Source organism: Sus scrofa, chromosome 14 (genome assembly GCF_000003025.6).
Source record: "Sus scrofa isolate TJ Tabasco breed Duroc chromosome 14, Sscrofa11.1, whole genome shotgun sequence".
Taxonomy (NCBI): domain Eukaryota; kingdom Metazoa; phylum Chordata; class Mammalia; order Artiodactyla; family Suidae; genus Sus; species Sus scrofa.
Window position 1 is genome coordinate 2,214,970 of NC_010456.5, and position 15,242 is coordinate 2,230,211.

A 15,242-nucleotide genomic window follows, 5' to 3' on the forward strand; every position below is an offset into this window, starting at 1 on the left:
TCACATTCATTTGGCAAAGTATTTACTGCACGCAAATATCCCGCTAACTCAATTTCAAAGATGAGCCTAAGTTAGGAGTGATGAGTTTAAAAGAATGAACTGTCATTAGTCCTTTGTTTGTATCCATAAATGTCCCTAGACAGTGGTTTTCTCTTAGGCTTATCTTACCTGCTACTTGTCATCATATGTGCTTCTTCACACACAATAAAACTCACCTTCATAGAAACCTAGTTTTATGGAAACCTGAGTTGACAGATACCACTGCAGAAGAGCCATCAGAAACCAGTGATTTCTGATGTCCATGCTCTCACTTCGCCTCACGACCCAGTGGAAAGGGAAAGATGGAGGAAGTGGCACGCCTGTTAGGAAAAAAGGTGCCAGAGGGTCAAGGTTAAAGACTTTTAGGAGTCCAGCAGCTTCTGCATCTGAAGAAATGATAGAGAAAAGCTTCAAGGAGCCCTCCAACTCCTTGACCTGGGATCATCTGCCCTGGGAGCAGGTGGCAGGGGGGTTCCTCTGGGTACCAGTCCTGCCAGCTGGGTGTGGTCGCTATTATTCAACTCAGAGCCAGGCTTGCTGACTGTGCATCCTCTGTACAAGGAGTCCTCTGGCCTCTTACCCAGGCCTGAATTGATTTAATTCCCTTCGCAATAGGAACCCTGGTCACAGGTAAGCTGACCTGTCCAGGTCCGCAAGACACCATCCTCAGGAAGACGGGTGGGGAAAATGCCAAATCATCTATGGGAATATTGCAATCTTGCTCTTTGAAATGATCCTCCCCTCCCTTAAAACGGATCAGTAAAAGCTGGTTGGATTTGCACTGATTTCAACATGGCGGCAACTCTACAAGAAAGGCAGCCTGGAGGCAAGAGAGCATCCTTAGTGGCCCCCTCAGTGAGAGGCACCACCCACCCGCCTTCAATCTCAGCTGCCTGAATTGTAGGTGCAGCCAACCAAAGGGAATCAAAAGCAAATCTAGGAGTTCCCATCATGGCTCAGTGGTTAATGAATCTGATTAGGAACCATGAGGTTGCAGGTTCAATCCCTGGCCTCGCTCAGTGGGTTAAGGATCCAGCGTTGCTGTGAGCTGTGGTGTAGGTCCCAGATGTGGCTCGGATCCTGCGTTGCTGTGGCTGTGGCAAAGGCCGGCAGCTATAGCTCCGATTTGACCCCTAGCCTGGGAACCTCCATATGCTGTGCGTGCGGCCCTAAAAAAGACAAAAAAAAAAAAAGAAAGAAAGAAAAGAAAAAGGCAAATCTATCCAGTTGTCATCCGCTTTACTCTCTTCTTACCTTCCTCTTCTGCTTCTTGCTTCTGTTTTAAACATGAATCTAATGAACTCTTCTGCAAACCAAATGGCCTTTCATACATTCAAGGTCAGTTGGTCTATGGACCAGCAGGATCCTGCTTCACTGCTGGTGGAACACAAGAGGTCCAGCCACTGTTAAGGTGAGTGTGGCAGTTTTTTCACAAAACTAAACATGCTCTGACCATATGCTCCAGCGATCATATAGTTTGGCATTTACCTAAAAGGGCTGAAACCTCCTGTCCACACAAAATCCTGCACACAGATGTTTATAGCTGCTTTATTCATGATTGCCAAAACTTGGAAGCCACCAAGATAAGCTTTAGTGGGTGAATGGACACATAAACTGGAATATATCCATTCCAATAACTATGGAATGTTATTCAGAGCTAAAAAGAAAGGTCCTATCAAGTCATGAAAAAACATGGAGGGATGAAAAAGGCATTACTAATGGAAAGCAGCCAGTCTGCAAAGGCTACATACTGTATGATTCCAACTGTATAATGTTCTGGAAAGGCACACCCATGGAGACAGAAGAAAGATTAGTAGTTTCCAGGGTTTGAGGGCAGGGGACAGATGAATGGGTGAAGCACAGAGCATTTTTAGGGCAGCAGAACTCTTCTGTAAGATACCATCATGGTGGATACATATCATGATATATTTGTCCAAACCCACACAATGTACACCAGCAAAAGTAAACCCTAATGTAAACTGTAGACTTTGGGTAACGACAATGTATCCATGAAGGTTTGAAGATTGTAACCAATGTCCCCGCATCTGCTGGGGGATGTTGATAAGGAGCAGAGGCTGTGCTTACAGGAGCAGAAAGTGTACAGGAAAATCTTTGTACCTTTCCCTCAATTCTTCCGTGAACCTAAAACTCTTCTTCTTCTTCTTCTTTTTTTTTTTTAAGGGCCGCACCTGTGGCATATGGAGGTTCCCAGGCTAGGGGTGCAATCAGAGCTGTAGCCACAAGCCTATACCACAGCCACAGCAACACGAGATCTGAGCTGTATCGTGACCTACACCACAGCTCACAGCAATGCCGGATCCTTAACCCACTGAGCAAGGCTGGGGATCAAACCCGTATTCTCATGGATACTAGTCGGGTTCGTTAACCCCTGAACCATGATGGAAACGCCCCTAAAGCTCTTCTTAAAAAATTGTCTTAAAAGAAAAGTCAAATGGTGGATTCAGGAGTCAGGAATAAGGAGCTGATTTTGGAGAATGTGATTTTGGGAGTGAAAAAAACAAGAGTAGCAGAAAGAGCGGGCTATTACCCCGCCCCCACCCCCATCCCAGAAACCTTTCTTTCTCTTTGACAGAGATGGAGGAGGAAGAAGATAAACAGCCTGGGTCCTGGAAAGGCCCTGAGCCTATGATAAATCTAAGTCACTCCTGGGCCTGCCTCAGAGCCTGAAGGGGCTGACCAGCCAGGGGCCCTGCCTCTGGCCCACTCCGCCCACCCAGTACCTTCCGCCAGTTTGCTCATCTGAGGGCAAGAGCTGGCCAAGGGAGAGAGGCCGAAAAAGCAATTTCACAACGACTCTCCCCCCAGTTTGGAATTATAGGTGCTCTCACGTAGTCCACCAAACTAAGTCTGAAAACGCAGCTGAATTTTTATAAGTGGTTACTGGCTATTGGTTTTCAAAGTAAAAGCGTTGGTGGTTTCTCCTTATATGTAGATTTGCATAGGGCAGACTCAAAAAGTGAAGCATCCAGAACACACAAGACCCTGAAGTTTGATGTTGTGAAGTAAGGGGAACAGAACAAGAAGAGTAAGCCTGGTCCCCGTAGATGTCCCTGCAGAAACTACAAGTTTTGTGGTGGTTTGGAAGCTTGGCCACCCCACAGAGTCACTGGGAGCTGTGAAATTCCTGCTACTTGGGCCCCCCGCGCAGACCCATGGGGTCAGAATCTCTGAGATGGGCAGCACCAGGCATCTGTGTGATTTGAATTCTCCAGAGGATCATACTGTCCAGGCAAGGCTGGGACCACTGCCTGCAGCATTGACAAGGGAACATCTTGTCCGAGAAATGCCAGCATGGCCGTGAGTCCTGGCTGAGCTCTTTACTCAGGGGGAAAGTCTCTTCTACCAGAAATTAGAAATCAAGTTATTTTGCAGCTCAAAAAAAAAAAAAGCAGAAGTGGCATCACCAAGAATGCTTGTTTTCCCCTCCATGGCAACTGTGAAACTGTCTCACCAGAAAGAGTGACAAACTGATGCCCAGGAAGCTTTTACTGCTTCTGTTTTCCGATCAATCAGAACACTGTGTCCCTGGGTTTTGTCACAGAAGAAGAGAACCTGGAGGCAGGGGACAGCCAGAGAGCTGGGAGGAGCAGGGCTGTGCAGTGTCTCCGTGCTTCCCAGGGGACACAGCAGGTGCACCCCAAGCACACTGGAGGCTGGAGGTCTCCTCTTGGAGGGATCAAGCACTTCCATTTGCAACTCACACCATTACCACCTGCAGGATCACAGGGGAAGCTAGAGCTCAAAAAGTCCCGAAAGCACGGGCTGATGGGGGCAGGAGATGAGTTGAAAGATAATACACCACGTGACAAGAACAGGAATGCCAAGAAAACCAGCTTCCTAACCACATGGCAGTTTTAGCAAATGGACCATACATTATCCTGACCTAGCACTTTCTCTAGGACACATGGCTGAAGGAGTCTTCACAGCGTTTTTTATGAGCTGTGTAAGGGTCAAGAATTGATGCAATTAGAAATTCTCATACTAAGTGAAGTAAATCGGAAAGAGTTATGATATCACTTAGATGTGGCATCTAAAGTACGGCACAAATAAACCTATCTACACAACAGAAACGGGTCACAGACATGGACAACAGACTAGTGGTTGCCAAGGGGGAGGGGGAGGGGGAGGGATGGACGGGTAGTTTGAGGTTAGCAGGTGCCAACTAATCCATTTAGAATGAACAAGTAATGAGGTCCTACTGTACAGCACCGGGAACTATATCCAGTCTCTTGAGATAGAATACGATGGAAGATAATATGAGAAAAAGAATTGTGTATATATGTATATTGGGGTCATTTTGTGGTACAGCAAAAATTGATAGCACATTGTAAATCAACAATAATTTTTTAAAAAGAACTTCATAAAATGCTTAAAAAAAGAATTATCTCTTTTAAAAGTAAAAATAAAATAAAAGTGAGGACATGCTGGAGCACAGGATGTGTCAGAGGCATCTTCCCTTCTGGTCCCCACGAAGAACCTCTCATATTCCAGGGCCAGCCTCAGGAGGAAGAGTGAATTCAGCCAGCAGCAGCTGGAGTTAGGCTAGAAATATACTGTCCCCTTTAACAGTGTGGACTTGATCTCTAAGGAGTCTTCTCAGAGCCAGGAGCCCAGCTTTTGTTATGTAAAAAGATGTGAGCAGTGTGTGCGTCTCTCCCGGACACTGTGGACACCAGCAGATACCCCAGCTAGGTTGTGTGTATCCCAAGGTCGCAGCCTGGATTCTGGTTTATAGCCTCCTGGGAAAGTCTTCCAACCTCCTCTTCCCAGCACTGCTCGATGCATGGTCTGAGAAATCTCAGGGTTTTCAGGACACACGATGCTGTGGCAAAGAAACACACAGGGGATCAGGGTCCTGTGACAACCCATGGACTGTGTATATCTTTAGAAATATTCTGAGAAGGAATCCAAAGGCTTCACGCTGCCAAAAGGAGCCCTTGGTTTAAAAGGCAAAAATGCATCGAGCAAGGATGAATAAGGCAAGAACAAGCTCACCGAGGCATCAAGCATGTCCACACCCCTTGAAACTCTAGAACGCGCTAGTTAGAATAGAACTCGCAAGGTGTAGTTTACAATGTATTTTCAGACTTTATTCTCTGCTCATTGCAGCCCTCCCAGGGAGGCAGAGTAAACACCAGGCAGGTTTTGTCACCCTCAGGGCCCTGAGCACAGAGAAGCCTGGTGACGCCCAATGTCACACAGCTGGGGAGCGGCCAAGTGAGACTTTGTCTCCTCGCCCACGGCCCTTCTCAGACTGTCAGCCCCTCCCAGGTGGAGGTGAGAGGAGCTGACCCTTTCATCTTTCTGTCTGCTGTCTAACACTTTATCGGATCCTGATCCTCTCGATTTATGGCTCTCGAAGCCTTGGATTGGCGGCTCCATCACATGTCCTTTCCTCCCAAGTGCTGCACACACAGTCTGTCCTGCATCTTTCTGGGGAGGATGGGGCTTCTCTGGGGAGAACCACGGCCCATTTCACAGATGTGGCTGCTGAGTGGGTCCCACGGGAAAGCTGAGTCTGCCCAGAGGTGGAAAGTGTCAGCTACTCTGAAACAGGTGGGCCAACCAAGAGAGAGGCAAGATGAGGTGGAAACAGGAAGAAGGAGGGAGGGAAAGTCAGACCAAGGGAGGAGCAGGGGCTGGGAACTCAGAGGCAGGAGAGGACTCACAGGACACAGGACAGGACTGAGAACAGACCTGGTCTGAGGGAGGGGAGCTGGAGGAGCGAAAGTGAGGCTCAGTAGCTATAGCTTGAGCTTGTCCTGCCCTCTTTGCTATTTATCCAGGGTAATGTTTGTGCTTTGCTATAATAGAACTCATTAACCTATACTTTTCTTTTCTTTTTTTGGTTTTCAGGGCCAGAGGTACAGCATATGGAAGTTCGGAGCTGCAGCTGCCGGCCTACACCATAGCCACAGCAATGCAGGATCCAAGTGGCATCTGCAACCTACACCACAGCCGGATCCTTAACCCACTGAGTGAGGCCAGGGATCGAACGTGCATCTTCATGGATACTAGTCAGGTTCATAACCCAATGAGCCACAACGGGAACTCCCTAATCTGTACATTTTGAAATCCTCTGTCTCTCTCTCTCTCTCTCTCTTTTTTTTTTTTTTTTTTTTTTTTTCATTTTCAGAGAAGTCCTCTTCCTGTGTTTCCCTATAGGAGACCAGGAAGACCTGGCTCAGATCACCTCCTGCCGTCTCCAGGCAGCGGCACCCTCAGCCTCAGTTTCCCCATCTGCAAGGTCCTCACCTCTCCTGTGATGAGGGTTGTGTCAAGAGTGGAGGAGGGACATGAACCCCAGAGGCTGGCCGGGCTGGCCCCATCTCCATCTGCACCAACACACCTCCCGGGCCTTCCCCCAGCTGTAGTGGGAGCGCCCCACAGTCACCCCAGCCCATGTCACCACCTTGGCCCTTCACTCCCCGGGGGTTTTTTCTGTGGGACCTCTGGCACTATCCAACATACTATGTTGTTTAGCTATCTGCACCCTGGTCAGGCGTATGAGCAAAGCAGTCACTCTGTAGTCCTTGCCATGTCCCAGCCCCGGGCCTGTGCTGACCCCGGGGTCCCCAAGAACCAGCTGGCAGGTGCACACGCCGGGTGTGGAGGGGCCAGATGTGGGTGCATGTGTTGGCTATTAACTCTGATGTGTTCTCCCTGGTCCTGCTCTCAGCATCCAGCTTGGCCTTGGAAGGGAGAAGGGGGCTAACCAGGCAGCTTGCCTCCTTTGTTCAGGGCCAGACACTGCAGAGGTCCCAGGTGACAGGAGTCAGGGAAGAAGAGGCTTGGGCAGAAAGCCCAGGGCAGCTGTCCTGGAGAAAAGGGATTCTCTGGGTTGCGGGCTCAGCTCTGCCTGGATCTTTCCACACTCCAAGCTGGGTGCAACCATCCTGTGGCTGGCAGGTCACATTGAGCAGACCTTTTTTTACGCAACCATTTTTTGTGGTGGGTTCTCTCCTGCCTGGTATCTGGGACACATCTGCCGGAAATCAGGCACCGTCTGTGGGATTCCGCAGCCATCTCAGCTGGCGTCCTGCTGCCGTTGACTGAAGCCACAGCCTGGGCCTGCCCCTCAGCAAAGGGGGTGCAAAAGGCAGCTTGGTGTGAGCCATCAATCAAGCCTGGTGTTGCCATCCGAGGTGCATCGCATGCAAAAATAAAATCAAAACCCCAGTCCAGAATATCCTCCGAGGGAGGCGATGGGGGGGTCTGCCTGCGGTGGGCCAGCCGGGACCGCAGCATCTGGGATTCCTAATTATAGGGGGGCTCAGGTCCGAATGTGTCACGTGGAAGCAGAGATGTGCCGGTCTGTGCAGCCTCCCAACTGTCATCCTGGCCACCAGCTTCCTCACAGCATCAAGACAAAAATGAAGACTTCCCTGTACCCCAACGGGCTTTCCCACACCTGTGGGAGTGATTTTTGCTTTTCTTTTAAGGGTCAATTTTTAGATTTGGGGTCAGTTAGCACCACACCCCCCCCTTCTTAGATGAGGCCTGCATGACCTAAAAGAGCAGTTCTCTTTTTAAGTTCTCACTGCAGGCAAAAGACTTATTCACTAATATCTTGAGGGGAGAAGCATTTATTGACAATGTATTGGCAAAGTAACACCTCCTTCCAGCCTCTTCCACCCAAGGAGCTTCCTATGTCTCTTCCTGCCATGTCTTCTAGACCAGGGTTCTGGGATGCGGCCAACAGGAAGAGGCAGAAGGTGTCACAGAGCAGGAGGGGACCACAGGGGAATTCTAAAGACCCAAAGAAGCATTAGCCTCGACTGGAGTGTGACCTGAGGGAGGAAGGGGCCATGGCTGTGGCCTGGGGTCCCTCAAGTAAAGAGGAAGAAGGGCTGAGAATGATGCCGGCCCAGAGGTACCACACACATCTGGGGCACCAGACCGGGTCCTGGGCATGAAGCCATGACAACGTGAGTCTCAGATGAAGGGAACACAGGACATGAGAGCGACAGTTCCCTGAACAATGAAGTTCGAAAGGCGATGCGATTGAGGAAGAGGAGGGTAAACCTGTTTCGGGGACCATCAGAATCAAGACAGTGGAGGAGACATTGGTGTGGAGAGTGAGCTGATGTCACAAGAGGAGGCAAGGCTTCCAAGGATGTGATGGTTGAAAAAAAATGTGATCAAGATGGCAAAGTACACTCCATGCTCATCCGAGATAATAAGAAAGTTATTCACAAAAATAAGCCCAGGAAGCAGCAGAAAATAAGAAACAGTACCATCAGGAAGCCAGAAGTGGTAATAATTACTGTCAGAGAGAAAGGAAAAGAGATCTACGTTGATGGAGAAACAAGAGTAGAAATAAAAACAACCAAAAGTGTGGAGGAGCAAGGGGTCTTGGGTGACATAATCCACTTCCCTGGCCCGGGTCCAAGCAGCCAAAAATAATAAAATAAAATAAAATAAAATAAAATAAAATAAGATAAAATAAAATAAAATAAAATAAAATAAGATAAAAAAGGAAAAAATCAGGCTTTTCTTTACATAGCAATAGCCACTTAAAAAATGTAATGGCCTTGCTGTACAGTGGGAAAAAAAAATGTAATGGGAAAAATTCATAGTAGGAACAAAATTATATAATACCAAGAGAAACTGTGCAAAACCTATCAAAAAAAGCAAAAAGAATTCCTGAATATAGGGAGATACACAACATATATCTTAATGTAGACTCAATATTGTAAAGACACCAATTTTCCTCCAACTAGATCTGTAAATTCAGTGGAAAACTAATCAAAACTCAACAGGATTTTCTCCCAATATTTTATTATGAAAAATTTAAACAAAGAAAAATTGAAAAACTTTTACAGCGAACACGCATATATTCACCAACTAGACTTTTTTAAGATTTTACCATATTTCAATGACATCCTGTTGCATGGCACAGGGAACTGTATCCAATCACTTGTGATGGAACATGATGGAGGGTAATGTGCAAAAGAGAATCTATGTATATGAATAACTGGGTCACTTTACTGTACAGCAGAAATTGACAGAATATTATAAATCAACTATAATACATTTTTTAATTAAAAAAATATTTTACCATGTTTGTTTTTTCACAAAGTGTCCATCTGTCTATTCCTCAATCCACCCATCAATTTGTCTTTTTTAATGCATACCAAAGTTGCAAACATTATTACATTTCACTCTAAACATTCCATGTACATATCACCAGCTAGAGCCAATATATTTTTTATAGTTTTTCTAAGAAAATTTGCAGGAGTTCCCATCGTGGCGCAGCCGAATCGAATCTGACTAGGAACCATGAGGTTGTGGGTTTGATCCCTGGCCTTGTTCAGCGGGTTAAGGATCCGGCATTGCCGTGAGCTGTGGTGTAGTTCACAGACTCAGCTTGGATCTGGTGTTGTTGTGGCTGCGGTGTAGGCCGGTGGCTACAGCTCCGATTCGACCCCTAGCCTGGGAACCTCCATATGCCGCGGGTACGGCCCTAAAAAGACAAAAGGCAAACAAACAAAAAAGAAAATTTGCATAAAATTAAATGAATAAATTTTAAGTGAGCATTTCCTAAGGTTTGGCATGGATATACCTGTATGACTTAAACAATGTAACATATCAAGTATAAAATATTAATATCACCCCAGGAGATTCTCCCACATGCCTCCAAATATTTACTGATTTTTTTTCCATCATGGATCTGTTTTGCCTCTTCTAAAAGTTTGTATAAATTGAATTTTAGGGGTTCCCATTGTAGCACAACGGAAACGAATCCAACTAGGAACCTTGAGGTTGTAGGCTTGATCCCTGGCCTCGTTCAGTGGGTTAAGGATCTACCGTTACCGTGAGCTGTGGTGTAGGTCGCAGACGTGGCTCAGATCCCGAGTTGCTGTGGCTGTGGCATAGGCCAATGACTACAGCTCCGATTAGACCCCTAGCCTGGGAATCTCCATATGCTGCAGGTGCGGCCCTAAAAAGACCAAAAAAAAAAAAAAAAAAAAAAAAAAAAGAATTTTACAGCATGTGCTCTTCTGTGTTGAACTTCTTTCACTCGGTGTAATTATTTTGAGATTCAGCCAGGGGGTTGTATATGTCCATAGTTCAATCCTTTTTTATTTCTGCCTAACATTTCCCTGTGTGAATGAACCACAGTGTAGTTATTCACTCAGCAGTTAATGATTACCTGGACTAGCTCACGGTCAGTGTTTAAATGGAATTTGGCAAGCTGGAGTTCCCATTGTGGCACAGTGGGTTAAGAATCAAACTTTAGTAGATCAGGTTGCTGCAGAGACATGTGTTGGATCCTTGGCCAGGAGCAGTGAGTTAAAAGATCCAGTGTTGCCACAGCTGCAGCTTAAGTCTCAGCTATGGGTAGGATTCAGTCCCTGGCCTGGTAACTTCTGTATGACGTGGGTATGGCCATAAAAGAAAAAAAACGGAATTTGATAAGCTAATTCTAAAATACAAATAGAAGGAAAAATCATAACAATGGCCAAACAGAGATTTCTGAGAAAGGGCACTTGTCCTACTAGATATGAAAGTATATTATTAAGATATACTAACGAAAAAAGTATATTTTGACACAGAAGAGGCAGACAAATCAGAATAGAATTTAAAAGTCCAGAAGCAGATTGATGTATTGAAGAGAAATGTGCTTAAATAAAAGTGGGCATTTAAACAGCCCTTAAATCACATAGATATAGATTTAAAAAAAGAAAAGAAAAAGAAAAAAAGAAAAAGGAAACGAAAAAGAAGGCGTTCCCTCTGTGGCTCAGCAGTTAAGGAACCTGACTAGGATCCATGAGGATTTGGGTTCGATCTCTGGCCTCGCTCAGTGGGTAAAGGATCTGGCTTTGCTGTGAGATGTGCTGTAGGTTGCAGATGCAGCTCGGATCCTGCATTTCTGTGGCAGTGTGTAGGCTAGCAGCTGTAGCTCCAAATTGACCCCTAGCCTGGGAACCTCCATATGCTACAGGTGTGGCCCAAAAAAGAAAAAGAAAAAGAAATATAACGTGGAAGAGAATTTCCTAAGAAAATTGTTAAAACCAGAAGTCATACAAGGAAAACTAAACTAATTGAACCACAGAAAATTTAAAACCATCTGCACAATAAAAAACATAAAAATTAAGACTATAAGAGATAAATTGGGGGAAAAAGCATAATGTCCCTGGATATTTTTTTAAACTCTTACAAATCAATAACAATAAGATAACTCCTAGAAAAGTCAGCCGATGAAATGACCGGTGTCAGGGAAAGGGAGAATACAAATACAAACAAAATAAAGCATTGTCCTAAATGTTCAATCTCACTCATAAATAAAACATTGCAAATAAAAGGCCACCAACTGACCAAAGTTTTGAAAATTGAAAATCAACATTCTTGGTAAGACCTTGGGGCACTCTCATATATTCTGTTTGCTGGAGAATAAATCAGTAAATCCACTGTTATAAATAACTCCTGGAATCTCCCTGGACCTGCAGCTCCACTTCTGGTATCTAGTCTTGATATATCTACAGCAATTGCTGGAACACAAACACTGTGCCATCACCAAATTGAAAATAATTAAAATGTGCATCAAGAGGAAACAGGCTAAATTAAATATGGTTTATCCATACTACAGAATATTATTCTGCTCCTTAAAACAATATAAGATGAGGTTACAGACTAGCCTCAAAAAACTATCTCCAAGGTATGTTTTTAAAAAGAGAGTCAGGAGTTCCTGTTGTGGCTCAGTGGTTAACAAACCTGAATAGCATCCATGAGGATGCGTGTTCAATCTCTGGCCTCACTCAGTGGGTTAAGGATCCAGCATTGCCATGAGCTGTGGTGTAGGTCTCAGACATGGCTCAGATCTGGTGTTGCTGCGGTTGTGGTGTAGGCTGGCAGCTGTAGCTCTGATTTGACCCCTAGCCTGGGAACCTCCTTATGCCACAGGTGTGGCCCTAAAAAAAACAAAAACAAAAAACAAAAAAAAAAAACTTATGCCACAGGTGCGGCCCTAAAAAAAAAAAAAAAAAAAAAAAAAAAAAACAAAATAAAGAGAGTCATAAAAATTATGTCTTGTATGTATTGAGCCAATTCTGGTAAAGATGATCCATTATGTGCCTATCTACAGGGTTATCAATGCAGAAGAAAAAAATTTTGATAGCTTCTCAACAAAGCCATTTCCAAGAATTCGATTTTTACTCTATTTCCTTTTCTATTGCTTGGTCCTTTATTTTTTTTAATTGTTATTTCTCCAACACAAGTTTTTTTTTTTTTCCACTGTACAGCATGGGGTATTGCTTGGTTCTTTTACACCGAGACTGCATTACTTGTCTGATAAAAATATGTGTGTGTGTTTTAAATAGGGGAAAACAAGTGGAGGAAAGCCCATTTTTCTATGACTCTTGAATCCTAATAATTACAAATTATTCATAACATTTACAAACAAATTCTTGGCCCCTTTAATTTCTTTAAAACTCGAAACGAAGGGTGAGAAAATAGTGAAACCATCATCTTCACCTTCGTCACCCTCCTGACTTGCCGTCACTAAGCACCCCCATGTGGAGGGCATATTAGATAAGTCTTTTCTTTTTTTTTTTTTTTTTCGTCTTTTTAGGACTGCACCTGAGGCATATGGAAGTTCCCAGGCTAGGGGTCTAATCGGAGCTGTAGCTGTTGGCCTACACCACAGCCACAGCCACAGCGATGCCAGTTCTGAGCCATGTCTATGACCTTACACCACAGCTCATGGCAACAGGATTGAACCCACATCTTCATGGATATGCCTCAGGTTCTTTCCGGCTGAGCCATGGCAGGAACTCCAGATAAATCATGTCTGATGCCCACCAGGACCCTGCAACGGGGATCTTGCTATCTCCACTTGACAGAGGAGAAATCTGGGGCTCAGGGATGTCGCACCACTGCCCGACACCTCTCGGGCACAGAGCAGGGACTAGGTCCAAAGCCTCTCCAGGTTTCCTCTGCAGCCCTGCAGCCTTTAGAAGACACAGCACCATGTCGTGGGTGCGGCCCTAAAAAGGACTAAGAAGATAAAAAAAAAAGAAGAAGACACAGCATTGTTAGGACTCCTGCAGAGGCCCTAGCCTCCCAGCCAGACACACTAAAAATACTCTCACACCCCTGGTTGCATAGCCCCACATCTGCCTGGAGCAGAAGTCACAGAGGCGTTCAGCTGGCAGGGGGGCCCCTGGATATTCTAAAGTCAAGTTGACCCTGATATGTCACCAAGACACCACCACCTTCATACCCTTATGCATGTAGTACACACACCTATGTATATACATTTATTACTAGAATCTTGGCTCCTCTGGGTACCAAAGCAGTCATATTAAATGATATTGTCCCTAGACAAAATTTTGAAGAATAAGATAAGAGTGCATCCTTTCTTATTGAAGTATGGTTAATTTACTGTTGGGGGAATTCCTCCCGTGGTGCAGTGGGTTAAGAATCCTACTGCAGTGGCTCAGGTCGCTTCAGAAGTGTAAGTTTGATCCCTGGCCCAGCACTGTGGGTTAAAAGGATCTAGTGTTGCTGCAGCTGCGGGATAGATCACAGCTGCAGGGTAGATCACAGGATAGAGTCAATCCCTGGCCTGAGAACTTCTATATGCCGCAGGTGTGGCCAAAAATTAAAAAAAAAATTAGAGTATTGTGTTAGTTTCAAGTGTACACAAAGTGATTCAGTTGTACATACATATATATGTATTTTCTTTTTCATATTTTTCTATTATAGGTTATTACAAACTATTGAATAGAGTTCTCTGTGCTGTACAGTAAATTCTTGTTGTTTACGTATTTTATATATGGCAATACGCATAAATTAATCCCAATCTTCTAATTTCTCTCTCCTCCCCCACTATCTCCTTTGGTAATCGTAAGTTTGTTTTCTATGTCTGTTTTGTAAATAAACTCATTTATGACATTTCTTGGGATTCCACATGTAAGTGATATATGTGATATTTGTCTTTCTTTTTCTGACTTACATCGCGTGATATGATCATCTCTAGGTGCACCCCTGCAAATGGTATGATTTCATTCTTTTTTATGGCTAAGCATACACACACACACACACACACACACACTCTACCTCTTCTTTATCCATTCCTCTGTTGATGGACATTTAGGTTGTTTCTATGCCTTAGCTATTGTAAATAGTGCTTCAATGAACATTGAGATGCATGCATCTTTTTGAATTATGGTTTTTCTCCAAATATATGCACGGGAGTGGGACTGCTAGATCCTGTGGTAACTCTATTTTTAGCTTTTTAAGGAACCTTCATGCAGTTCTCCATAGCGGCTGTAACAATGTACATCCCAACACTGTAGAGGGGTACCTTTTTCCCCACACCCTCTCCAGCATTTATTATTTGCATCCTTACAATTCCTTATACTCCATATTCAGCACATGATGCTCTCTGATGCCCGTGGTGGGGGCAGGTGATACAGGCATGTGATGACCCCTTGGCTGAGCTAGACCAGCTGTTCTTCTGGCCCTCCCACCCCATCCTTCTTCGCAGGTGGCTCGCCACTGCACCACTCCGGGTGTTGTTGTTGGTTTGTTTTTTTGTTTTTTTAATTAACAGTCGGTTCTGAGCTAGATTCCTTCCCACTTTTATTTCTATTTAGCAGCTCTCTCCTCGCCCGCCTGCTTTGCTTTCAGGAGTCCATGGAATAGGCTGAGCATCCATGCCTCACTCATAGGATTAAGTCTTTCTTCAAGTTCTCAAGGCTTCCGCCACTTCCCTCCCTCCTCCCAGACTCTTCCTCTTTCTGCCTCTCCCTGGGCTACCCACCCCCCACCAGCTTCTCCAGACAAACTATTTTCATGCTTATACACTGATGACAGGTGATGGTTTCAAGGGGTCCCTACCTTGTTATATATCTGAAACCTTCAAGAGCCAAACCCAGGAAATTCTGGTATCAACAGGCACCTGTGAAATCCAGAAGAAGGAAATATTGGGGGTAAGTAAGCCTCTTTGTCCCCACATACCATCACTTCACTCTTATTAGATCTGTCATTACTGCTCTAGTACTGTGGAGTTAAAAGTGCTCAAAACAAAATGCCATCAAACTCCCCCCATGTAGTGTCTCCCCTGAGTCTCCTGGCCTGAAATGCAGAAATCTATATGCAGTCACCCATGCCCCAACTGTTCATCATCTTTCTTAGACATTCCATTTTCATGGAGATGCTAGAATCTATTTTAT